Below are 26,292 nucleotides of genomic sequence, written 5' to 3'. Positions count from 1 at the left end.
TATGCATTGCTGTCTCCGAGAAGCTAAATTATTAAGAACAATTTTCTTGTTTAAAGATGGTTTGTAATCTGTGGGACTTAAACATTCAGAAAGTGCTCGCTACGCTCGCCTTTTAGAAGTTGATTTGTTTTAGAATCATTTATCTGCATAGAGATATCTCGAGAATGATCATAATTACAACTTAACTAGATTTAATGACCGTTCATTGGTAAATCATTTTGACACTAAATTAATAATAAAAAAAAAATTGTTGAAAGCTGTTTCACAGAACTTCCCTCGCACCTAAAATACAGTCAAACATATTCAGGATTTTTGAGTTGAGTTTTTACTTTTGCAATTTAACACCCTTAAATTTCACAAGTTTCTACAAGACTAATTGAGGCAAAATCAGTTTTATCGTAACAAATACTAGGACCGCCCACCCGCCCCCTATTTTCCCAGAGAATCTCATTTGCCGAAATAAATCTTATCTTAGCAAGTACTAGCCCCGCCCACCCACCCGTTATTTTCTGAGGATCTGTCATTTGCCACAATCAGTTTATCTTACCAAGTACTAGCCCCGCCCACCCGCCCCCTATTTTCTCGGAAGATATGCCATTTGCCAAAATCAGTCTTGTCTTACTAAGTGCTAACCCCTATTTTCTCAGAAGGTAGTACTTTCTAAGATAAGTCTTATTTTGGGAAATAACATATCATCTGAGAAAATACGGGCGGGTGGGTGGGGCTAGTACTTGGTAAGCTAAGATTGATTTTGGCAAATGCCATACCCTCTGAGAAAATAGAGGGTGGGTGGGCGGGGCTAGTAGTTTCTAACATAAGTCTTATTTTGGTAAATAAAATATCTTCTGATAAAATAGGGGGCGGGTGGGCGGGGCAAGTATTTGGTAAAATAAGACTGATTTTGGCAAATGCCATACCCTCTTGAGAAAATAATAATTTGGCTGAGAATCTTTCCTGCACTCTTCATTCATTATAAAGCAGAGACAAATTAATGCAGAACGCGAGCGCAGCGAGCACGTTCAAGTGGAATTTAAAAAAATAATTATTGGTCTCTCCGAGAAGCTAAATTATTAAGAACAATTTTCTTGTTTAAAGATGGTTTGTGATCTGTGGGATTGAAACATTCAGAAAGTGCTCGCTACGCTCGCTTTTTAGAAGTTGATTTGTTTTAGAATGATTTATCTCCATAGAGAAATCTGGAGAATGATAATACCAACATAAGTATCTTTAATGACCGTTGATTCGTAAATCATTTTGTGACACTGAATTAATAATATAAAAAAATGGTCGATAGCTGTTTCACAGAACTTCCCTCGCACCTAAAGTACAGTGAAACATATTCATCATCTTTGAGTTGAGTTTTTACTTTTGCAACTTAACACCTTTGAATTTCACAGGTTTTTACACGATTAATAGGGGCAAAATCAGTTTAATCGTAACAAATACTAGGCCCGCCCACCCGCCCCCAGTTTTCCCAGAGAACATATGATTTGCCAAAATCAGTCTTATCTTACCAAATACTAGCCCCGCCCACCCACCCGTTATTTTCCGAGGATCTGTCATTTGCCAAAATCAGTCTTATCTTACTAAGTGCTAACCCCGCCCACCCTCCCTTATTTTCTCAGAGGGTAGTACTTTCTAAGATAAGTCTTATTTTGGCAAATAACATATCATCTGAGAAAATACGGGCGGGTGGGTGTATCTAGTACTTGGTAAGATAAGACTGATTTTGGCAAATGCCATACCACCTGAGAAAGTAGGGGGGTGGGTGGGCGGAGCTAGCACTTGCTAAAATAAGACTAATTTTGCCCCTATTCAACTTCTAAAAAAACTTAGACAGTTTCACGCAGATTCTTTCTAAATCACTTCTGTGATACCAGATTGAAAAAAATGATTAGAATGCGAGCGCAGCGAGCATGTTCAGGTGTTATTAAAAATAATTCACCGCTGTCCCGGAGAAGCTAAATTATTAACAAAAACAATTATTAATTGTCTACGAAAAATAATCACTAGAGTTGGGAAGACCAGAACGTGCTCGCTTTTTTTTAAGTCTGGAGATTTATTCTTACAATAGAACCCAAACAGTTTCGCTGACTCTTTTCTGCGCTCTTCAATGATAATAAAGCCGAAAAAAAAAACAATTCAGAATGCGAGCGCCGCGAGCACGTTCGGGTGTAATTAAAAAGTTATATGTATTTATTGGTGTCTCCGAGAAGCTAAATTAAGAACAATTCTGTTGTTTAAAGATTGTTTATAATCACAAATGTCTGTGGGACTAAATCATTTTATGACATTAAATTAATAAAAGAATATTCAGAAAGCGAGCGCTAGTGTTATAAATTTTCGTCGCCTCACCGGGAAAACAAACTATTGTTAATAAGAGAATTTTGAAAATGTTTGTGGATTCCAAAGTAACAAAAACCCGCATTCTAAAGGTGTATTTATTTATTTATTTTCAAAATAATAAAGAAGTCTCTAAATTTATTAGTACACTGAAACAATTTCACCCAGATTCTTTCTTAAGTTTCAGGTGTTATTTAAAATAATTCACTGTTGTCCCTGAGAAGCTAAATTAACAAAAACAATATTTATCGTCTAAAAATGTTGAATCTTAAAAAAATGTGATTACTAAAGTTGGAAAGACTGAACTGAAAATCATTTATGGTACTCGTAATTAAAGACAAGTAGCGATAACACTTATCAACATGTAGACGTAAGAGTGGAACAGAAACTAAACCAAAAGATTTTTTCTACGAATTGCAATAACCGGATCACAATGCCAACGGTCCAGACTTTTTTATTGCTCTGACTTCCGCTTATTGAATAAAACACTACATTTTATTTTGATTTTCGATGTTGTAAGCCTCCCCCGAACTATGAAATGTCGAGAAAATACGAAAGAACCAAATTGCCCGACGGACTCCTTAGGTTAGCATCGATAAGAAGAACAACTTAAAAGTGTTTATGTTTATAAACCACCTGACCTGACTTGATATGACTTAAGTCGATTGAACGTTCCGAAGGCGAGCGCAGCGAGCACGTTCAGGTTTTTTCAAAAAAGTACCAAAGTTATAAAATGACTCACAAGAAATTTAGCCAAGTACACGATAACAAATTTCGCCCCTAAACATGTAAACAAACGTCTTTGAGCACGCTGCCTCAGCTTGAATAAATCGCGGGTATGCAACCCAAAATACCGTTGCGAAATCTGTGTTGCTTATAACCGTGCCACCTCTAGGGGGGCGCAAATTGCGACCGGTACGTTATAAAATAGCGGAATTTTATCTCCCGGCCTGTAGACACGAATAAAAACTACCGGAGATACAATACGTCCTGAATTGAGCGCTACGCCCATGCATATGTATGAAGTTGTATGTAAATTTATGTGGACGTCTTAATGTAAGCAGGGTTTGTTTTCGACGAGCGTTTTGGAACCAGAATCCGAAAAAGCTGTAATCACGCGCCACGACGATAAAACTATAAACACAATATTTTACGGTCGGTTCTCACTCGCCTTGACACCGATCCGATGTTTGAAACTTTGTTTTTTGATTATTGTTGTTGTGGTAATGATCAGATGTTTGTTTTTGTTCGAGGAGATACATCATGGCGACTTCAGTAGCGTATTTACTAATTACCGCAGCCAAATTTAGAAATATCGGCGAGCGAAGCGAGCCGTCTCCGGGTTATCGCAGGTCACGCCGCCTCCCGAATCCCGTCACCGCCGCCGCGATAAACCTCTGCCACTTGTTTACACCAAGATATTCGCTATCTAATCAGTCCGCAGCGGCTGTGCAACTGCGCCGAGTGAACTTGAAAGTCCTGGAAGGGCTGCCGCCCCCCGCCGATCGCGGTGTTAATGACTTCAAACTTGGGTGTTGACCTTCGCGTCTGAATTTCGAACGCAACGTAAACACCATATTAAGGTTACGGCGCGACTTTTCGTATTTTCGTATTTTCTTCGGCGCGGATCGACTTCACCCCTCGTTTTAATTAGCGGCACGCACGGCCGGTTAATAATACAGCATCTCCGCCTACGCCCGACCCCCGCAGACGGAGTAGTCGAATTTTTCCCCGGTCGATGGAACTCCGCTGGGTTTATTTAAAAGATGGACGTAAGACGGAGAAACAAAGAGAAATGAGCGAAACATGTTTCGATTTCGCACTAATGGAAGGACAAAGTGGAAAGTTACGACAAGAGTGAAATGAGCCAATTAAGATGGAGTGGTCGCTTTAAAGCGGAGGGGGAGGGATAAACGGCCGCTTAAAAGAAACAGCGTGACGTCAGTCAAACGGCGCAGTTCATCCCGGCGCGGAGGTTTCGTGTTTGGACACAATTACGAGAAAAATCGTCAGTTTTACTTCCCACCAGTGATGAGATGACGTCATCTCCAGAATTTACAAGCATTATTATTTTTTTATTTTGCAAAATAGGATGCCGCTGCACTTGTGATGCATGAATCCGTTCGTGAGTTTTCACCCTAGACATGGAGATTTTTGGAAAAAAATCAATATTACATCATAACTCTTTAACATTTATTGTTATTATTTTTATTTTCTTAACAGATAACAAATAAAAATCTGTTTTCTTTCTTCGAGAACGACTCACTCCATAAGGGATTTTTTTCGAAAATTTATATCACAATTTTTCGTTTTCCACTTTTTTTCGATTGTAAATTATTTTAGATCACAAGTTTTCGTTTTATCATTTTCGTTCATTTTCCAATTTTTTGGTATTACAATTTTTCACTTTTTGTTGCCTCAGTTTTCAATTTCTTGATTTTTAATTTTCATTTTTCCGATTTTACAATACATATTTTGTTTTTTCAGTTTGTACTTTTCGACCTCAAAGTTTTTTAATTTTAATCTTTCGATTTTTTTGATTTTTCGTTTCTTTAATTTTTCAAGTTCTTGATTTCCAATTTTCAGATTTTTTTAAGTTTTTATTTTATACTTTTTCGTTTTTGATTTTTCAATTGTACAATTTTGAGATGTTTCCATTTTTTTGGTTCGAAAAATTGAAGAAACGAAACATTGCAAAATTTAAAAAGTGGAAAAGCGATTTTTCGATTCCTGGATTAAGCAATTTTTCAATTTTTCAATTTTGTAATTTTTGGATCTTTCAATTATCATATTTTTCAATTATTATATATATTTTAATAGTTTATTGGTTTAATTTACGGTATTTGACTTGTGTAAAACTGTATTTGTAATTTTTTAACACCATTAAACTATTGATTGATTGATATAATAATTTTCAAAATTTCGATTCTACAATATTTCGCCTTTTCGATTTTGCAGTTTTTCGATGTTTAAGTCATTCAATTTATAGTCTTTTCATTTTTCGGAAGTTTTCATTTTATACTTTTTCGTTTTTTCAGTTTTGAGTTTCCAGTTTTACGATTTTGCAATTTTTCCATTTTTTTTTTATTCGAAAAGTTGAAAATTTTGCAAAATCAACCCTTACGATTTTTCTAAAAATCTGGATATATTTATTTTCGACTGATATCATGATAATAATAACAATAATCTTCATTAATTCCTTTTTAACAATATTATTATTATATTTTTCGTTTTTCTTTCGATTCTACAATTTTTTGATATCACAATTTTTCGTTTTTTCAAATTTAATTTTTTTAATTTCTCAGTTTGCGAAGTTCCAAATTTTTCAATTTTTCGATTTTTCATTTTCTCGATTTTATATCATAATTTTTCTTTTTTTTTCATTTCCTTTATTTTTTTAACGTCTCTTTCGATTTTTATCATTTTATGTTTATTCAATTTTGCACTTTTTCGGTTTTTAAGTTTCTCAATTTTTAATCATGCGATTTTTGAATTTTTCATTGTTGATTTACTTTTAGATTTTTAAAAGTTTTCATTTTATAATTGTTAGTCTTTACATTTTTAATTTTTCAATTTTAGAATATTAGATATTATCAGATATATATCATTTTTTTGATTCGAAAAGTTGAAAAATCGAAAAATTAAAAAATCAAAACATTAAACATCTAAAAAATCTGAAAAAATCGAAAAACTTAAAAAGGAAAAATTGCAAAATCAAAAAAATGGAAAATCGACGAACTTAAACAAATGAAAAATTGAAACATTGAAAAACTCAAAATTCAAAAACTTAAAAATCGAAAAGAATTCATGAATCAAAAAATGGAAAGAAGAAAAAACGAATCAGATCGAACAATTGAAAAACCCAAAAATTATGAAATCTAGAAATTATGCATGAAAAACCGAAATCGAAAGATCGAAAAATTGAAAAATTCAATAAAATTGCAAAATCGAAAAAATGGGAAAATTTTATTTTTTTTAACTTTTAACTCATATTTAAAATGAAAACTAGAAAAAAATCAAGAAACCAAAAAATCTAAAATTGGGAAAACGCAAAATTAAAAAATCTAGAATTTAAAACACCAAAAAATTGACAACTAAAAATTGCAAACCGAAAAATTGAAAAATGTAAAAATTTGAGAATTTCACACTGAAAGAAATAATATTCTGTTTCTTCGGAATATTGAAAAACCGAAAAGTTGAAAAAATAAAGAAAAAAAAACTGAAACGAAATATCGCAAATCAAAAAATTGAAAGAAAAAATTGAGAAATCAAAAAATTTAATAATCGAAACATCCAAAAGTTGGAAAATCGAAAAAGTAAAACATTTAGAAATGAAACCTTGTAAAAGTTGCATGTCGTAACACCAAAGAAATTAAAAAAATATATAAACTGAAGAAACGAAAAACTGAAAAAACTGAAATTGAAAAAACAAAAATTATAAAACTGGAACATTGAAAAATTGAAAAACTGAAAAATCAAATACTGAAATGGTGAAAAATCTGGAAGTTGAAAAATAGAAAAGTTGCAAATTGAAAAATGAAAAATTTAAAAATTGGAAAATTTCGCACTGTAAAAAATAATAATTATAAAATCGGAACATTGAGGAAGCGACAAATTGGAAAAATTAAGACAATAAAAAACAGAAACGAAAAATGGAAAAAGTGAAGAAATGAAAAAGTTGAAAAATCGAAAAACTGAAAAATCTAATGAATATAGTATGTAATTTTAAGTTACTCAATTTTTAGTATTCTGATTTTTCGAAGTTTTCGTTTAATGCTATTTCGACTTTTCAGTTTTATAATTTTGCAATTTTTCTATTTTTTGATTCGAAAAGTTGAAAAATCGAAAAATTAAAAAATCAAAACATTAAACATTTAAAAAATCTGAAAAAATCGAAAAACTTAAACAGGAAAAATTGCAAAATCAAAAAAATGGAAAATCGAAGAACTTAAACAAATGAAAATCTAAAAATTCAAAAACTTAAAAATCGAAAAAATTCATGAATCAAAAAATGGAAAGAAGAAAAAACGAATCGAATCGAACGATTGAAAAAACCCAAAAATTATAAAATCTAAAAATTATGCATCATCAAAATTGGAAAGACGAAAAACGGAAATCGGAAGATCGAAAAATTGAAAATTCAATAAAATTGCAAAATCGAAAAAATGGGAAAATTTTATTTTTTTTTACCTTTTAACTCATATTTAAAATGAAAACTTGAAAAAATCGAGAAACCAAAAAATTTAAAATTGAGAAAACGCAAAATTAAAAAATCTGGAATTTAAAAAATCAAAAAATTGAAAACTGAAAAATTCCAAATCGAAAAATTGAAAAATGTAAAAATTTGTGAATTTCACACTGAAAGAAAGAATTTTCTTTTTCTTCGGAATATTGAAAAACCGAAAAATTGAAAAAAATAAAAAAAAACGAAAAATCGCAAATCGAAAAATTGAAAGCTAAAAATTGAGAAATCAAAAAATCTCAATCAGTAGATTTTTTGATTTCTCAATTTTTGAAAAATCAAAAAATCTAATGATTGAAACAACCAAAAGTTGGAAAATCGAAAAACTAAAAATTTAGAAATGAAAACTTCAAGAGTTGCATGTCGTAACACCAAAGAAATAAAACAAATGATAATTGATAAACAGAAGAAACGAAAAACTGAAAAAACTAAAATTGAAGAAACAAAAAATTACAAATTTGGAACATTGAAAAATCGAAAAACTGAAAAATCAAATACTGAAACTGAAAAATCCAAAAATTGGAAAATTTCCCACTGTAAAAAATAAGAATTACAAAATCGGAACATTGAGAAACTGAAAAATTGGAAAAAGTGAAAAAATGAAAAACTTGAAAAATCAAAAAACTGAAAAATCAAATACATACGTGTATTTTACTTTTTATTTTTTAAGTTACCCAATTTTTAGTATTTTGATTTTTGTAAGTTTTCGTTTAATACTACGACTTTTCAGTTTTATAATTTTGCAATTTTTCTATTTTTTTGATTCGAAAAGTTGAAAAATTCGCAAAATCAATTATTATAATTTTTCGAAAAATCTGAATTTATTTATTTTCGACTGTTTTACAATAATAATAATAATAATACTTTTATTAATCTTTTATTTATTTCTTTGTTACAATATTACTGTTATACTTTTCGTTTCTTCAATTTTTCAATTTAACAATTTTTCGATATTACAATATTTCATTTTTCGATTTTTCATTTTCTCGCTTTTATCTCATAATTATTTTATATCATAATTTTTCGTTTATTCGTGATTGCAATTTTTCGGATTTTAAGTTTCTCAATTTTTAATCACGCGATTTTTGAAACTCTAATTCTTGATTTCTAATTTTTGGATTTTTAGAAGTTTTCATTTTTTACTTTTTCGTTTTTTAATTTTTGTAAAATCAAAAAATTTTAAATCCGAGAAACTAAAAAATCGGAACAAATCAAAAACTGAAAAAAGGAAAAATGGAAAATCGAGGAACTTAAACGAGCGAAAAATTGGAACATTGAAAAATTAAAAATTCAAAAATTTAAAAATCGAAAAAATGGAAAGAAAAACGAATTGAATCGAAAAATCGGAAAACCTAAATATCTATAAAATCTAAAAATTATAAATCATCAAAATTAAAAAGTCGAAAAACTGAAAAAAAAATTGCAAAATCGAAAAAATGGAAAATCAAAGAACTTAAACGAAAAATTGAACCATTGTAAAACTAGAAATTCAAGAACTTAAAAATCGAAAAAAAAAACCTCGAAATTGTGAAATCGAAAGCTCGAAAAATTGAACAATTTAATATATATTGACAAAATCGAATAAATCAACAAGTTCTAAAACGCAAAAAAATGGAAAAATTCTAAAATCGTATAATTGAACAAGTTAAAAAAAATTAAAATCATAATTATCATAACATATTTAAAATGAAAACTAGGAAAATCGCAAATCAAAAATTGAAGAAACGAAAAACTGAAAAATCGAGAAACTAAAAAATCTAAAATTGAGAAAACGCAAAATTAAAAAATGTAAAAATTTAAGAATTTCATTATGAAAGAAACAATATACTTTTCCTTCAGAATATTGAAGAACCGAAATTGAAAAAAAATAAAGAAAAAGAAAAACCGAAACGAAAAATCGCAAATCGAAAAAATTGAAAACAAAAAATTGAGAAATCGAAAAGCTAAAAAATTTAGAAATGAAAACTTGAAGAGTTGCAAATCGTAACATTGAAGAAACAAAAAAATGATAAATTGATAAACTGACACGAAAAACTGAAAAAACTGAAATTGAGAAAACAAAAAAATATAAAATGTCAACATTGAAATACCGAAAAACTGACAAATCAAATATTGAAAACGCAAAAAATTAAAACATCTAGAAGTTGAAATAATAATTATAAAATCAGAACATTGAAAAACAAAATAAAAAACAGAAACAAAAATGGAAAAACTGAAGAAATGAAAAATTGAAAAATCGAAAAAATGGAACATGGAACAAACCTGGAAAATCGAAAAACTGAAAAATTTTAAAATGAAAACTCCAATAAATGTATCGTAATTTTGAAGAAACGAAAAATTAAAAAAAGTGAACTTGAAAAAACAAAAAATGTTAAAATCGAAACATTGAAAAATCAAAAATCTATAAAAATAAAGAAAATAAAAACCCGAAACTTGAAAGTGCAAATCGAAAACTTGAAGAAATGAAAAATTCAAGAATCGAAATGGTAAAAAATTAAAGATCGAAAATTGAGAAGTCGAATAAATGAAAAAGTTATAAAATCTAATAAATTGAAAATAACAAAAATTAAAAAATCGGCAAATAGAAAACCGAAAAACTGAAAATATTAAGTAAACCAAAAAACCGAAGCAAAAAATCCAAAATGTGAAGAAATGAAAACTAGCTGATCGAAAAATTTCAAATCAAAATTATGAAAAATTGAAAAATTAAAGAATCGAGAAATTGCAAAATTACAAAATCGAAACATTGAAAAATCGAATAATATGTAGAAAAAATTAAGAATTTATTTTCTCTAATTTTTTAAGCCAAAACGAAAAATGGCAAATCGAAAAACTAAAAAAAAAGCTGCGAGGGTTAATTACGCCACTGGTTTTTACTTTTCTGAGGTCATTAAAAAACAAAATCGCAAAAAATGTTCATGGACTGCACAAAGTGCGGAACAAACAACCCTCGACCAATTTTCCTAATGGCGCGTAATCGCGAAGTGAGCTTTGTTGCCACGGTAATCGGGCTTTAAAAACTCCGACTACCAAATCAAGAAGGGGTAATTAACAAAGTTCACGCACCCCGGACCCATACACCTATACAGCTTTCCGGAGCGAGCTGCGCTCGCGACTTTTCAATTTTCGCGGCAACGTTACGCAGCCAGGTCCGGCTGGTTATTTATATCATGGGTGGTATCTGGGACGCAAAGATCAAGTTCGCATCGGAGTTCGTTCCGGAATCTGGGTCATCCGTCGGCACGCTCCTCGCCGCTGCTCCTGCTGCTGATATTGTTATGGCCGCTCTTTACAGCCTGTTCAAACGCTAGTCCTTTTATTGATTCGGCTAAGATTATGGCCGGCGGTGCAGTGAAAGGCGTGAAAGTTGGAAAAGATGACTCGAGTTATGCAACGGAGGTGTGGAGTTGGAGGTTTGGGGCCCCGGGTGATTCGGCAGATTTTACGCTAGTTTCGGGTGGCTGAGGCTCATTAAAACTATGAGTTAGTGGAAGTATTCGGTGTACTGTTGCGCGGAGATGAGTAGATGTTTTGTTTTAAAGTTGATGGTGCGAATTTACGCGGAGTTGGATTGAGTTTGTGGTGGAAATTGACACGTTTTCGAGGAAGATGCGGATTGTTGAAATGAATGAGTCGGAGGTAGACTTAAAAAAACTAAGTAGGTTTTAATGTCTCTGGTCATTAATTTTAATGATAGGGACATAATCGTGACGGCTACTTTTTCATTTAGGTTAAACAAGGTAGAAATTGAGTCATTTCTAAAAAAAAAAAATGGTCGAAGATTACTTCGACAGAACTTCCCTCGTCCGTAAAGTACAGCTTGTCGAATCTAGCTTTTTCGAAAAATCAAAAGATTTTACACTACATTTTATTTTTATTTTCGATGTTGCAATTTACAATTGGTTAATTATAAATTGTCTAGAGGAGGCTCAACATCCCCTAGCCTCCTCCTTGCGACGGCCTTGTCTAGGGGTTGTGAAATATCGAGAAAATATGAAAGTACCAAATTGCCCAATGGACGATATACATCGGAAGAATGTCACGTAATTTATAAGGCCATTTTTAAACTAATATTAGAAATATGTGAATCGTAAGTGGGAAAACGAACAAAAAAACAGTTAAAAAACGGGACAAAACACGCTAAAAAAGTGAAGAAAAAACGCTCTAAAAAGGATAAAAAATTCGACAAAAAGGACAAAAATCTGGCCATAAAAGAGACAACAAAAAAGTGACAAAAAAAACGGCAAAAAAGGCTTACAAACAAGAGACGATTAAAAAATGAAGCAAAAAGACAACATAAAAAAGAGGCACCAAAAAAAAAGAGACAAAAAGACAACATAAAAAAGAGGCACAAAAAAAAGAGAGGAGAAGCGATAAAAAAAGAAAACATTAAAAAAAAAGATACAAAAAAGCCAAAAAAGTGACAATAAAAAGTATCAAAACGACCAAAAAAAGACAACAAAAAAACGAGACAGAAAAAAGATTACTGAAAAACAAGGCAACAAGAAAGAGACAAAAAAAGGCCAATGAGAAGGGCACAGAAAAAAGGAAGCAAAACAAAAAAAGTTTTCACTAACAAAAGACAATTCAAAAATAAGTTTTAAAAAGGCGACAAAAAATGACGGAAAAAAGTAACAAAAAGAGTTAGAGAAAAGCAAAAAACGGAATTAAAAAAGCGGCAAAAAGGGATAAAAAACTGTTAACAAAAGGTCGGAAAATACAACAAAGAAATTCCCTAAAAAAAAAAATGAGGAGAAAAGGCGTTAAAAACCGGTGACAAAAAAGAGATACAAAAAAAAAACGGGAAGAAACTACAAGAAAAAAAAGTAACATTGAGAAAGACGATGAAAAGACGAGGGCAAAAAGGGACCAAAAAAAGACTAAAAAAACGGGATAGGGAAAAGAGTACTAAAAAAAGGGCAACAAGAACAGACGACAAAAAAGCCAATAAGAAGGGCGCAGAGAAAAGGGACCAAATCAAAAGACAAAAAAAGAGTTGTCCACAAAGATAGTTAAAAAATAAATTTAAAAAAGGCGACAAAAATGACGGAAAAAGAAACAAACAGAGGCAGAGAAGGGCCAAAAACGGAATTTAAAAAGCGGCAAAAAGGGATGAAAACTGTTAACAAAAGGTCGGAAACTACAACAAAGAAATTCCCTAAAAAAAATGAGAAGAAAAGGAGTTAAAAACCGGTGACAAAAAGAGATACAAAAAAAAGGGGAAGAAACTACAAGAAAAAAAGTAACATTGAGAAAGACGATGAAAAGACGAGAGCAAAAAGGGACCAAAAAACGGATAGGGAAAAGAGTACTAAAAAAAGGGCAACAAGAGCAGACGACAAAAAAGCCAATAAGGGCGCAGAGAAAAGGGACCAAATCAAAAGACAAAAAAAAAATTGTCCACAAAGACAGTTAAAAAATAAATTTAAAAAAGGCGACAAAAATGACGGAAAAAGAAACAAACAGAGGCAAAGAAGGGCCAAAAACGGAATTAAAAAAGCGACAAAAAGGGATAAAAACTGTTAACAAAAGGTCGGAAAATACAACAAAGAAATTCCCTAAAAAAAATGAGAAAAGGCGTTAAAAACCGGTAACAAAAAAGAGATAAAAAAAAAACGGGAAGAAACTACGAGAAAAAAAAGTAACATTGAGAAAGACGATGAAAAGACGAGGGCAAAAAGGGACCACAAAAAAGACCAAAAAAATGGGATAGGAAAGAGTACTAAAAAAGGGCAACAAAAACAGACGACAAAAAAGCCAATAAGAAAGGCGCAGAGAAAAGGGACCAAATCAAAAGACAAAAAAAAGAATTGTCCACAAAGACAGTTAAAAAATAAATTTAAAAAAGGGCACAAAAAATGACGAAAAAAAGAAACAAACAGAGACAGAGAAGGGCAAAAAACGGAATTAAAAAATCGGCAAAAAGGGATAAAAACTGTTAACAAAAGGTCGGAAAATACAACAAAGAAATTCTCTAAAAAAAAAAAATGAGAAGAAAAGGCGTTAAAAACCGGTGACAACAAAGAGATAAAAAAAAACGGGAAGGAAAAACAAGAAAAAAAGTAACATTGAAAAAGACAATGGCAAAAAGGTACCAAAAAAGACCAAAAAAAAAAAAACTCGATAGGGAAAAGAGTACTAAAAAAAGGACAACAAGAACAGACGACAAAAAAGCCAATAAGAAGGGCGTAGAGAAAAGGGACCAAATCAAAAGACAAAAAAAAAAGAATTGTCCACAAAGACAGTTAAAAAATAAATTTAAAAAAGACGACAAAAAATTACGGAAAAAAGAAACAAACAGAGGCAGACAGGGGCAAAAAACGGAATTAAAAAAGCGGCAAAAAGGGATAAAAACTGTTTACAAAAGGTCGGAAAATACAACAAAGAAATTCCCTAAAAAAATGAGAAAAGGCGTCAAAAACCGGTGACAAAAAAGAGATACAAAAAAAAAACGAGGAGGAACTACAAGAAAAAAAATTAACATTGAGAAAGTCGATGAAAAGACGAGGGCAAAAAGGGACCAAAAAAAGATCAAAAAAACGGGATAGGGAAAAGAGTACTAAAAAAAGGGCAACAAGAACAGACGACAAAAAAGCTAATAAGAAGGGCGCAGAGAAAAGGGACCAAATCAAAAGACAAAAAAAAAAGAATTGTCCACAAAGACAGTTAAAAAATAAATTTAAAAAAGGCGACAAAAAATGACGGAAAAAAGAAACAAACAGAGGCAGAGAAGGGCAAAAAACGGAATTAAAAAAGCGGCAAAAAGGGATAAAAACTATTAACAAATGATTGGAAAATTCAATAAAGAAATTTCCTAAAAAAAATGAGGAGAAAAGGCGTTAAAAACCGGTGCCAAAAAGAGATACAAAAAAAAAAACGGGAAGAAACTACAAGAAAAAAAGTAACATTGAGAAAGACGATGAAAAGACGAGGGCAAAAAGGGACCAAAAAAAGACTAAAAAAAAAACGGGATAGGGAAAAGAGTACTAAAAAAAGGCAACAAGAACAGACGATAAAAAAGCCAATAAGAAGGGCGCAGAGAAAAGGGACCAAATCAAGACAAAAAAAAAGAGAATTGTCCACAAACATAATTAAAAAGTAAGTTTAAAAAAGGCGACAAAAAATGACGGAAAAAAGAAACAGAGGGGCAAAAAATGGTATAAAAAGGGACAAAAAAATCAAAAAAGCATTAAAAAAAAGCGATGAAAAAGGGCAAAAAAAACACCCTAAAAACAAGACGACTACAAAAACGGCAAACAAGGACAATATAAAAGAGACAAAAAAAACTCCAAAAAGGCAACAAAAAGGGACCAAAACAATAGGACAAACGAAAGACGACAAAAAATGGCGGAAAAAGGCGATAAAAAAAGAACAAAAAAGAAATAGAGGTTAAAAAGGCAACAAAAAAGGCGACAAGGAAAAACACCTCAAAGGTGGGCAAAAAGGAAGGAAACAACAAACGGCACACAAAAAACAGGCGATGGAAAAAGGGAACCAAAAAGGCGAAGAGAACGATAAGAAAACGACACAAAATACGACAAAATTATGGAAAAAGGGCGTCAGGCAAAAATGGTGCAAAAAAAGCAGAAAAAGGCGATTAAAAAATGAAGGCTACAAAAGACAGTAAAAGGGCGATAAAAAAAAGGATCAAAAAAGACGAAAAAAAAACAGATAAAAGAAAACGGGACAAAAAATCTACAAGAAAGGGCAACAAAAAAAGCGTCGAAAAAAGAGGGACGGGTTATAAAAAACGCTAAAACAACTGCGATAAAAAAGGCCACAAAAATAGTGGAAAAGGGGGTCAGTTAAAAATGGTTCCAAAAAAGGCTTTAATAAAAGAATGAAGGCTACAAAAGACAGTAAAAAAAAAACAAAAAAGGAGACAAGAAAAGATGACACAAAAGTCACAAAAAATGCGATTAAAAAGAGCAACGACAAAAAAACAAAATACACCAAAAAAAACAAAGGCGACAAACAACTACTCCAAAAGGGCAATGAAAAGGATACCAAAAAACGTGTCAAAAAAGAATCAGAAAAAAGCGGAGACAAAAATGTAAAAAAAAAAGGTAGAAAAAAGAAAAAATAAAATGACTAGACAAAATATTGTGCTTTTAAAATAGGCGAAAAAAATGTGGCAAAAAAAAGGCGTCCGAAGGAAAATGGTCGAAAATGCCAATAGAAAAGCGGGACAAAAACATTAACACAAGGGACAACAAAAAAAGGGAAAAAAGGTGATTAAAAAGGGATTAAAAAAGAGGCCTAAAACAGGCCGCAAAAATAATTGGACAAAAAAGGACGAAAAACATGCCAAAACAAAAAGGGACCACAAAGATAACAAAAAAGCTAACTAGAAATGGAACAAACGTCTCCGACTTTTTATATATAATAAACTTACTTACTTACAAAAAAAATACAAAAGAAAAAGAGAAAACCAGGGTGGTAAAAACGGATCAAAAAACACAAAAAAATGATGGGAAAAGGCAAAAACAAAAAAAACTAGGAAAATGTCAAAAAAGCGCTATAAAAAAAGACCAAAAAATGGTAAAAAAAAGACAAGAGGGCAAGACAAAACGCGACAAAAACAAGGCAATTAAGATCGGAACAAAACACTACAATAAAAAGGGACCAAAAACCAGGACCAAAATAAACACCAAAAAATGACGGGAAAAGGCAACAAACAAAAAAACGAAAAAAAAAGTGCCAAAAAACCGCGATAAGAAGAGATATGGCAAAAAAAAGGTAAGAAAAGGACAAAACAATGCAATTAAGATCTTGGGCCACAAAATGAAAATAGGGACAAAAAGGGACCAAAAAAAGCGCAATAAACAAGCCGATGAAAATCTAAAAAAGGATAAAAATGCGCCAAAAAAAAAAGCAACAAAAAGAAACAAAAAACCGCGAGACGAAAAAGGGTGCTAAAAAGGATACAAAAAAGCATTTTTAATCGAGAAATAAAAGTTTTCAATTCGCCAGCAATACATCATTGGAGATGATGTAGTAATTTTTAAATCGACAAAAACAGCCCCCCCCCCCCCCACATGCATCGCCAATTTCCTCCCCAAATCGCCTCTTCCCGCACCATAAACAATAAACCGCTTCAAACCGATCATCGATTATTCCCGTCACAAAGCGCGAAGACAACAACAACAACAATAACCGATTGAGGTCGCCACGGTCGATAATGGCGTCCTTTTGAAAACGGCTCGTCGGGAATGCCGCGATGGGCTCCACGGAATCGCGCAACTTCAATTTACGATTACTCCTCGAACAAGTCCGGCTCCATTAATCAATCCCGGCTTTGTTCGCCCGGCATTCATCTGGCGCTGGGTATGCGGAAGGTGGGCATGGGTCTGGTCTGTAAACTAGATGTACCATCGACGGCTTACCTTAGTCAAGAGAAAGACTGCTGGGTTAGCCGGCCGTTACGCGCAGCCAGCACAGGGCCGGCATGGAGAAGGCTGAAGTCATCCTGAAACAAAGAGAGAGAGATGAATGACGGGTTTTCGGCGGTTCATGGCGTAATTGGGTACTTAGCGCCGGTGATTGAAACCTACTTATTCGAATAGGTGATTTATCGCGGAATTACTTAGATATCGGAAAAATCGGCACGGTTTGCAAATGAGCGGATAAGAAAACAATCGGTCCATTTAACGCTTCGTATAATGGTGGTTATAGCTGAGGCGATAATTGCTGCTATTTTTAAAGCAATCACGCGCTAATCAATTTCATAAGCACATTACGGTCGCTAGTGCGTTGAAAACCGTTTTCTTTACTCAAGATAAGGACGATTGCGATTAACTATCACGCTAGCTGTATTAACAATTAACTATCACGGGCGCGATAATTTTGATAGTTAAGCGTCAGCGGCTAGTGGCTCGATTGTGACCATTAGCATTCGCGCAAAAACCTCAAACAATACAATGTCAATGTTGCAATCGCTTTCTCGGCGGCAACGAGGTCAGCAAATGTAAACAATTAAATGGTAATAAAGCGCCGCGATGAATTCGCACAATCTCGATTTTCTCCGATCGGAAAGATCTCGCCCCTCGAATAACCGGGAAAGACAAACAGCTGCAGGTGCACTAAAATAATCGGTTTTAAAGTGGCAGGTCTGCCAACCTGCGCGATTTTTATTCGGCCCGTATCTGGGTCAGCGATTTAATTAACAACACTAATGAAATGTTTCCAACTGGAGGCGCAGTTTCCAGTATCGCTGGAATTACGGCCGGATTTTTCTTTTATTTCGCTTTCATAACCGATAATAACGGCGTTTTTAGTGCGCTCGTAAAATGCGTTCTGCTCGAATTCGTGTTTTTCTTGTTGCGGCGTGTGAACGGGGCTTTAGAGCATTCTTGGTTGGGCATTCTCGATGCGGTGCACGCAATTGCAATTGCATACGTGTTTCGATTCTCTACGAATGCATCGCAAGGTCGGTTCTATGAATTATTAAAAACCGTTATTTATACGTCTCTGGATGCGCGTTTGTTGCCTCGAAATCGCGAAAATTATAGCGGGTATTTGCATTGGATTTTTTCGGCACTCTACAACTCAATAATTCGCGAATAATTTCGTTTCTGTGTTTAGAATCGAGGAAGGTCAACTACTCGCCGGGGAAAGGCCTTGGGGGACTCATCGGTGCATTGCTCAGCGATATTCCAAACAAAAACGTAACTACACAATTTTAAATTTATAGTTAACCTAACTATTATTAACTATCATTCGTTCCTTGCGCTTCCTGAGCGTTTTCCGCCGAAATAAGTCAATCAAGTCCCAAAAAAACCTCATTTACCACAAAAGAAGCTAATCTAATTGTCCCAAAACGTGCTTATGTCTGTTCCAAACTCTCTCACAACGTGATTAATGCACCATAATGTTTTTGCCTCGGTTAGTAATGTAGTTCAGGGGGTTCGACTAGATGATATCGATTCTCTTACACACTACACTTGCTTGCTTTAAAGGGCTCCGAGTAATTCAATAACAGCGAAGTAACCTGACTCGTCATTGCGATATCCAAAGGAAACATCCAGATTGATCATGGGACAAGAGTGCGGCGGAATTGGCGCATGAGGGAGGCGAGGGCGAGGGGCGACTTTGATCGAGCGCCGCGTAATTGTTTTCCAGGTGAGGATACTTATTTTGGAATAAATGGGAGCTGTGGTTAGTTTTGGATAAATAGCGTCTTAAACAACTCAAAATGGTGCGAGATTTTTATAAATTACGAAATGGTGCGGAGGTTGAAATAAATAGCCGTCTAACACGAAAAACGACAATTAATTTTGAAATAAATAGCCTCTGGATAGTCACAATTGATGAAAGTAATTGGAGAATGCTGTAAATAATAATTGAAACTAAGTGTATAATCCAATGAATCATGAAAAAATTACCCCAGGTAATCGTACGTGGCTATTTATTTCAAAATAGCTAATTTTACATAAATTTATCACGAATTATGTGTGCTAAACGAATGAAACAAAGGCGAAAATAACATATTGTAGAAAACAACGATTTTGAAATAAATAGCCGCAACTAGTTTCATGTTTCATGGAACGTGTATTTTATTTAGCCGTCGGCTAAATATTTTGCAGGTGAGGATATTTAATTTTAAATACACTGGGATGTATGGTTTGCTTTTGAATAAATAGCCTCTTAAACAAGTCACAAAATATGAGATTTTTATAAGTCAAGAAATGGTGCGGAGGTTGAAATAAATAGCCTCCTAACACGAAGCGCACTTGAGCGGCTTCGTGGCAAAAGATAATTTTGAAATAAATAGCCTCAGGAACTATACAGTAGATGACTGAAAGTGATAATTGATTAAATTTATTGAAATATGCTGTTAATTAAGTGAAACAAAATATATAACGCCTATTTATTTTAACTGTGAGAATTTACCTATATAATCAATGTTTGAGCAATTTCAAGATTAAATGGTCCAAATAAAATTGACTTTAAAAAGATTACGGTCGATATAAAAATTTTGAAATAAATAGCGTCAGGTATTAGCTGACGTAGAATTATAGATAAAAAATTATTAATCATTGCTCGATTGTGGTTAAATGCGTGAAGCTATAACGATAATAAATCAGAATAGAAAACAAAGATTTTGAAATAAATAGCCTCACTTAATTGTATTTCATATGAAAATACATTTAATTCAATTTAAATAATGCGCCTTTATGTTTGGAAAATGATATCGAAAATACGAATTTTCAAATAAATAGCTCCTCATTTTAAATGATCGTGATCATGAATTAAGTACATGAGCGAAATGGTTATGTTGATTATGTTGAAATAAATAGCTTCCTACATTAATATTATGGCAATTGACCATGCAGTTTTCGTATCAAAGTGGTTCGTAATTTTGCACTTTACTCGGCTATTTGATTCGAGTTAGAACATTAATGAATAATAATCATTTTGCAAAAAATAGCCTGAGCTGATCGTAATTAATTTTAAACGGCTTTATTTACTTTCTTATTCGATAACGGAGACTCCTGAAATTTGCTGTAATTACTAATTCCAACCTTCTGAATACGAATCCGAGTTTAGAATTTCCGTGTTGAGCTTCCTGAATTTTTTTGGATTTTTATTTTTGATATCTCTAGAAAAATAACATCATAAGTTTGTCGGTATCTCGATCCTGAACGGTTGACTTATCTGGAGTAAAATGTCATTAACTATACTCAGAAAAGTTCAAGGAATCGGATGGAATAAACCGGAATTCGGATACTTGCACCGTTTTGAAGTTGTCAGCCTTTAAACTCGAAAAATATTTTTTGTAAACTATCTCACCCGATGTATGGCATTTGTGCTCCATAACTTTCTTATTCGATAACGGGGACTCCTGAAATTTGCTGTAATTACCAATTACAACCTTCTGAATACGAACCCGAGTTTAGAATTTCCGTGTTGAGCTTCCTGGATTTTTTTGATTTTTTATTTTTTGATATCTCTAGAAAAATAACATCATAATTTTGTCGGTTTCTCGATCCTAAATGATTGACTTATCAGGACTACATTGTCATTTCCTGTACTCAAAAAACTTGAAGGAATCGAGTGGAATAAACCGGAATTCGGATACTTGCACCGTTTTGAAATTGTCAGCCTTTAAACTCGAAAAATATTTTTTGTAAACTATCTCACCCGATGTATGGAATTTGTGCTACATAACTGATTTATTCCATAACGGTGACTCCTGAAATTTGCTGCAATTACTAATTCCAACCTTCTGAATACGAATCCGAGTTTAGAATTTCAGTGTTGAGCTCCCTGAATTTATTTGGTTTTTTTATTTTTGATATCTCTAGAAAAATAACATCATAAGTTTGTCGGTCTCTCGATCCTGAATGGTTGATTTATCTGGACTAAATTGTCATTTCCTGTACTCAAAAAACTCCAAGGAATCGAGTGGAATAAACCGAAATTCGGATACTTGCACCGTTTTGAAATTGTCAGCCTTTATCGAAAAATATTTTTGTAAACTATCTCACCCGATGTATGGCATTTGTGCCACATAACTTTCTTATTCGACAACGGGGACTCCAGAAATTTGCTGCAATTACTAATCACAACCTTCTGAATACGGATCCGAGTTTACAATTTCCGTGTTGAGCTTCCTGAATTTTTTTGATTATTTATTTTTTGATTTCTCTAGAAAAATAACATCATAAGTTTGTTGGTCTCTCGATCCTGAATGGTTGACTTATCTGGACTAAATTGTCATTTCCTGTACTCAAAAAACTTCAAGGAATTGGATGGAATAAATCGGAATTCGGATACTTGCACCGTTTTGAAATTGTCAGCCTTTAAACTCGAAAAATATTTTTTGTAAACTATCTCACCCGATGTATGGCATTTGTGCTACATAACTTTTTTATTCGATAACGGAGACTCCTGAAATTTGCTGCAATTACTAATCACAACCTTCTGAATACGGATCCGAGTTTACAATTTCCGTGTTGAGCTTCCTGAATTTTTTTGATTATTTATTTTTTGATTTCTCTAGAAAAATAACATCATAAGTTTGTTGGTCTCTCGATCCTGAATGGTTGACTTATCTGGACTAAATTGTCATTTCCTGTACTCAAAAAACTTCAAGGAATGGGATGGAATAAACCGGAATTCGGATACTTGCACCGTTTTGAAATTGTCAGCCTTTAAACTCGAAAAATATTTTTTGTAAACTATCTCACCCGATGTGTGGCATTTGTGCCACATAGCTTTCTTATTCGATAACGCGGACTCCTGAAATTTGCTGCAATTACTAATCACAACTTTCTGAATACGAATCCGAGTTCAGAATTTCCGTGTTGAGCTCCCTGAATTTTTTTGGCTTTTTAATTTTGATATCTCTAGAAAAATAACATCATAAGTTTGTCGGTTTCTCGATCCTGAATGATTTACTTATCTGGACTAAATTGTCATTTTCTGTACTCAAAAAACTTCAAGGAATCGAGTGGAATAAACCGGAATTCGGATACTTGCACCGTTTTGAAATTGTCAGCCTTTAAACTCGAAAAATATTTTTTGTAAACTATCTCACCCGATGTATGGCATTTGTGCTGCATAACTTTCTTATTCGATAACGGGGACTCCTGAAATTTGCTGTAGTTACTAATTACAAACTTCTGAATATGAATCCGAGTTTACAATTTCCGTGTTGAGCTTCCTGAATTTTTTTGGTTTTTTTATTTTTGATATCTCTAGAAAAATAACATCATAAGTTTGTCGGTCTCTCGATCCTGAATGGTTGACTTATCTGGACTAAATTGTCATTTTCTTTACTCAAAAAACTTCAAGGAATCGAGTGGAATAAACCGGAATTCGGATACTTGCACCGTTTTGAAATGGTCAGCCTTTAAACTCGAAAAATATTTTTTGCAAACTATCTCACCCGATGTATGGAATTTGTGGTACATAACTTATTTATTCGATAACGGAGACTCCTGAAATTTGCTGTAATTTCTAATTTCAATCTTCTGAATACGAATCAGAGTTTAGAATTTCCGTGGTGAGCTTCCTGAATTTTTTTGGTTTTTTATTTTTGATATCTCTAGAAAAATAACATCATAAGTTTGTCGGTTTCTCGATCCTGAACGGTTGACTTATCTGGACTAAATTGTCATTTTCTGTACTCAAAAAACTTCAAGGAATCGAGTGGAATAAACCGGAATTCGGATACTTGCACCGTTTTGAAATTGTCAGCCTTTAAACTCGAAAAATATTTTTTGTAAACTACCTCACCCGATGTATGGCATTTGTGCTACATAACTTTCTTATTCGATAACGGAGACCCCTGAAATTTGCCGATCTGACTAATTCGGACCTCTTGGATACGAATCCAACGTCGGAATTTACCTACGGGGCTTCTTGAATTTTTTAGTTTTTTTTTAATATGTGTCTAGTAAAATGACATCGTGAGCTTTGTCGGGATCTCAAACCCAAATTAATATTATGACAATTAAGCGTGTAGTTTGCTTATCAAAATAGTTCGTAATTTGGGCTATTTAATTCGAGTCAGAACATAAATGAAACGATCATTTTGAAAAAAATATAGCCTGAGCTGATCGTATTTTGTTTTAAACGGCTATTTATTTCAACTGTCAGAATTTACCTCTATGACTGATTAAAGTCTGAGCAGTTTCAAGAATAAATAGCCCAAATAAAGTTGACTTTAAAAAGATTACGTTCGATACAAAACATTTTGAAATAAATAGCTTCACCTATTAGAATTACACAGAACATTGATTAATTGGGCATTAAAAAAAATGCCTGAACATCAGTACGTGATTAATGTTTAAGCAATTTCAACAATAAAAGATTAAGATGGAGTTAACTTCACAAAGGGGACGTTGGAAATGAAGATTTTGAAATAAATAGCTTCATGCATTAGCCAACGTAGATTGCTAATTAATGAATTTTACTCAATTGTGTGAGTGCTAAATGAGTGATACAAAACCGATAATAAAAGATTGTAGAAAACAACGACTTTGAAATAAATAGCTTGTACACTTAATCCAGTAAAAAGCGAATTTAGTAGAAATTGTCGAGCCGAAGATCCCTGATCGAGAGCCCCGACTCCAAGTCCAAGACCATTTCATTTCCAGCTTCGCGTTGGTGTGAACTCGCATTCCGCCAAGATTTACTACATTTATCGCCAACCACATTCATTATTGCGAAATCCTGTTCACCCTTATGCCATGCAAAAGCAAAAGAGATTAATGCCGGCAGAAGCCGGTCGGAATGCGGCTACGTAGCACTCGAAGTCTTGCTCATTAAATCGAAATTAATAAAAGGCGCTTTTTGCGTCCCATAACTTAGCAAGAACTCGGTTCAATCAGCGATTAAACTGCATACGTAAATTGTGCGTGGAGATTATTACGCTGTTTGCACGTTCGTCGAAGGGGTTTAATAGGGCAGAACGGTACTTCCTACTTGCCGGGGGCTCTTTCGGTTCCAATACGGGCGGTAGCGTCAATGTGGGTCAGCGCGCGTTATTCCGCGCACGATTCGCCCGTTTTTTCCGCCGCTCTCAATAAAATGCTTAAATTCGCCGTATTTTTCGACAGTTATAGAAACCGGCAGAAGGTGGGAAGTCGAACGTCATTTCGAGCACGCGATAGGGTGTTATTGTTTGCGGATAATCTTTACGTCCGCCACAATACTCCCTACCCAAAAGTAAAAATTCCGCCGAAGATGGTTCTGCTCGAAGGGATTAAGCCGTAAATTGTTCCGGCGTAAAAAATTAGACAAAAAGAACGCAACTTAATTTGGGGTTGGCGCGCGAGCTAATTACTTTAAGGTATCCGCGTCTAATTATTCCCATTTTTGGGGTTTTACGTTCCATGTATTCGTCTCGGTCAGTGAATCCTTATTAAAAGCGTCGTTGGAACTCAGATTGAGCGAGTTTACCGAAGGATTCCCGAAGGATGTGGACGTTAGATATAGGGAGGTGGAATTTCCTCGAAAATTGTATCAATATTGATTATCTCGTTTTATACAGTCCCATTTGCTTCGGGTTAACACTTCAATGAATATTAATAGTTGAAGCGGAAAAGAAGCGGGAATTTACGACTGGAGAGCGGGATGCGAAAAAAGCGGGAGAATGTGACAAATTCGCTCATTCACGGCCAGTTTACCAAAACGTTGATTAACCGTTTCTAATAACAAAAAAATAGTCACACGCCAACTTCGCCCTCAATAATTCACCCGAACACACAAAACGCCTCCGAATTTTGGCCTACATTATGTACGAATCGTTCAATCCTCGTAAGCGCTCCCTGGATGGACGCCAACGCAGTTATCCTTATTTAATCCGGAAAAAGTCCCAATTAAAACAGTCGAAAATCTGTGCACCTGTTCCGTCTCGTTATTTTCGCGTCGAACGCTCCTTTCGGTGGGTCATGGTAGGGCGCGTTACCATGGGAACCGACAACATCTCTTTTGTACTACTTTAGATGAAAAGTGTTTTCATAGAGAAGTTTGCGGTCTGCACTCTTGCGGACGATAAGTGGTATTTATGTTGGAGTTAGCAGAGTTGGCGGAGATTAGAATGATTAAAAATTTCGTAGGTGAAATGTGAGGGGCGGTGGGAGGCGGCGGATCGGAGCGGATTTCAAATAGATTGCAATGATCGGGCTCGTTTGTTTACGTTGGAGCGAATTGTGTGATAAATTTAAACGGACTTCGGTATTTTGAAATAAATAGCCATGATAGCTATTTATTTCAAAACGAGCTAGTGGAACTATAAAATGTCTTTTAATTTCACTTATTTAACACACAACTGAGTCATGATTATTAATTACCTATAATTCTACAAAGTAAAGCTAATTCTAACAGTTGAAATAAATAGCGCTTTAACACGAAATACGATCAACTCAGGCTATTTTTTTCAAAATGATCGATCTATTCATTTATTATTCTAACTCGAATAAAATAAACCAAGTAAAGTGCGACAATCAATTGATATAATATTAATGTGAGAAGCTACTTATTTCAAATAAATAGCCGTTTAAATTTACTTTGAGTAAATAATCCCATTTCTGTTTATTTTCGGACAACCCCGGAAAAACGCAAAACAACGAAACGGCAAACTCCGAAGATCGAAGGCACTTCTTTCAAAAACACGCCACATTTTAATTAAAATCTGCTTTTTCATGCTGTAACCCGAAGGCGGCCGCAAATTATTAACACCGCCGAGCTTCGCACCGCTTTTTATTCCACCACAGAAAACGATAACGCGAAAACCCGTAATCCACAAATCACATTATTAATCAAAGGCCATGGAAAATTAACTCACTCGCTAATTGAAACACACAAACTGAAATCGATTATGAATGAAAACATTGTAACTTGTTAATGTTCAAGTTCTATTAAATAAATACGCGCCGCGAATAATTCATGGCTGGTAATTAATGCGGAATTTCGCAACCGGCGAATTCTCCACATGTCCCGCAAAAACCGCCCCAGATGGCCGATCGTGGGAGGGGAGTTGTCTTTCGCAACTTTTCCACATTTCATTTTTCCGATCGAGCACGAAGCACGCGACATTGAGTGTATATTTACCAGGCGTTTAACAGCGGTTAAAAATAGATGACAATTTCATTCATGCTGCACCCGGTCACATGACGCTGATTTGTTCGGGTCGCGAGACGGGAAAATTAACAAACAATTCGATGGACGTCAATGGGCGCCACCGGGTTTTGGCG

At 33.8% G+C, this 26,292-nt stretch overlaps 1 protein-coding gene across 1 annotated transcript in view; it reads right to left on the bottom strand.

The window, feature by feature from the left end:
• LOC135125337 (uncharacterized) overlaps positions 1-26,292 on the bottom strand; it is a 151,784-nt gene that overhangs the window by 19,628 nt on the left and 105,864 nt on the right. The window contains exon 3 of the mRNA XM_064050837.1: positions 16,972-17,054. The gene's annotated coding sequence lies outside the window, so the exon portion shown is untranslated. The remainder of the gene's footprint in view (positions 1-16,971; positions 17,055-26,292) is intronic.

The sequence above is a fragment of the Zophobas morio genome, unplaced genomic scaffold (assembly GCF_036711695.1).
Source record: "Zophobas morio isolate AGI-343-1 ecotype UQ-CSIRO unplaced genomic scaffold, CSIRO_AGI_Zmor_V1 ptg000008l, whole genome shotgun sequence".
NCBI lineage: Eukaryota > Metazoa > Arthropoda > Insecta > Coleoptera > Tenebrionidae > Zophobas > Zophobas morio.
Note: the sequence above shows the minus strand (reverse complement) of the source record. Positions and strands in the feature narration are given on the sequence as shown.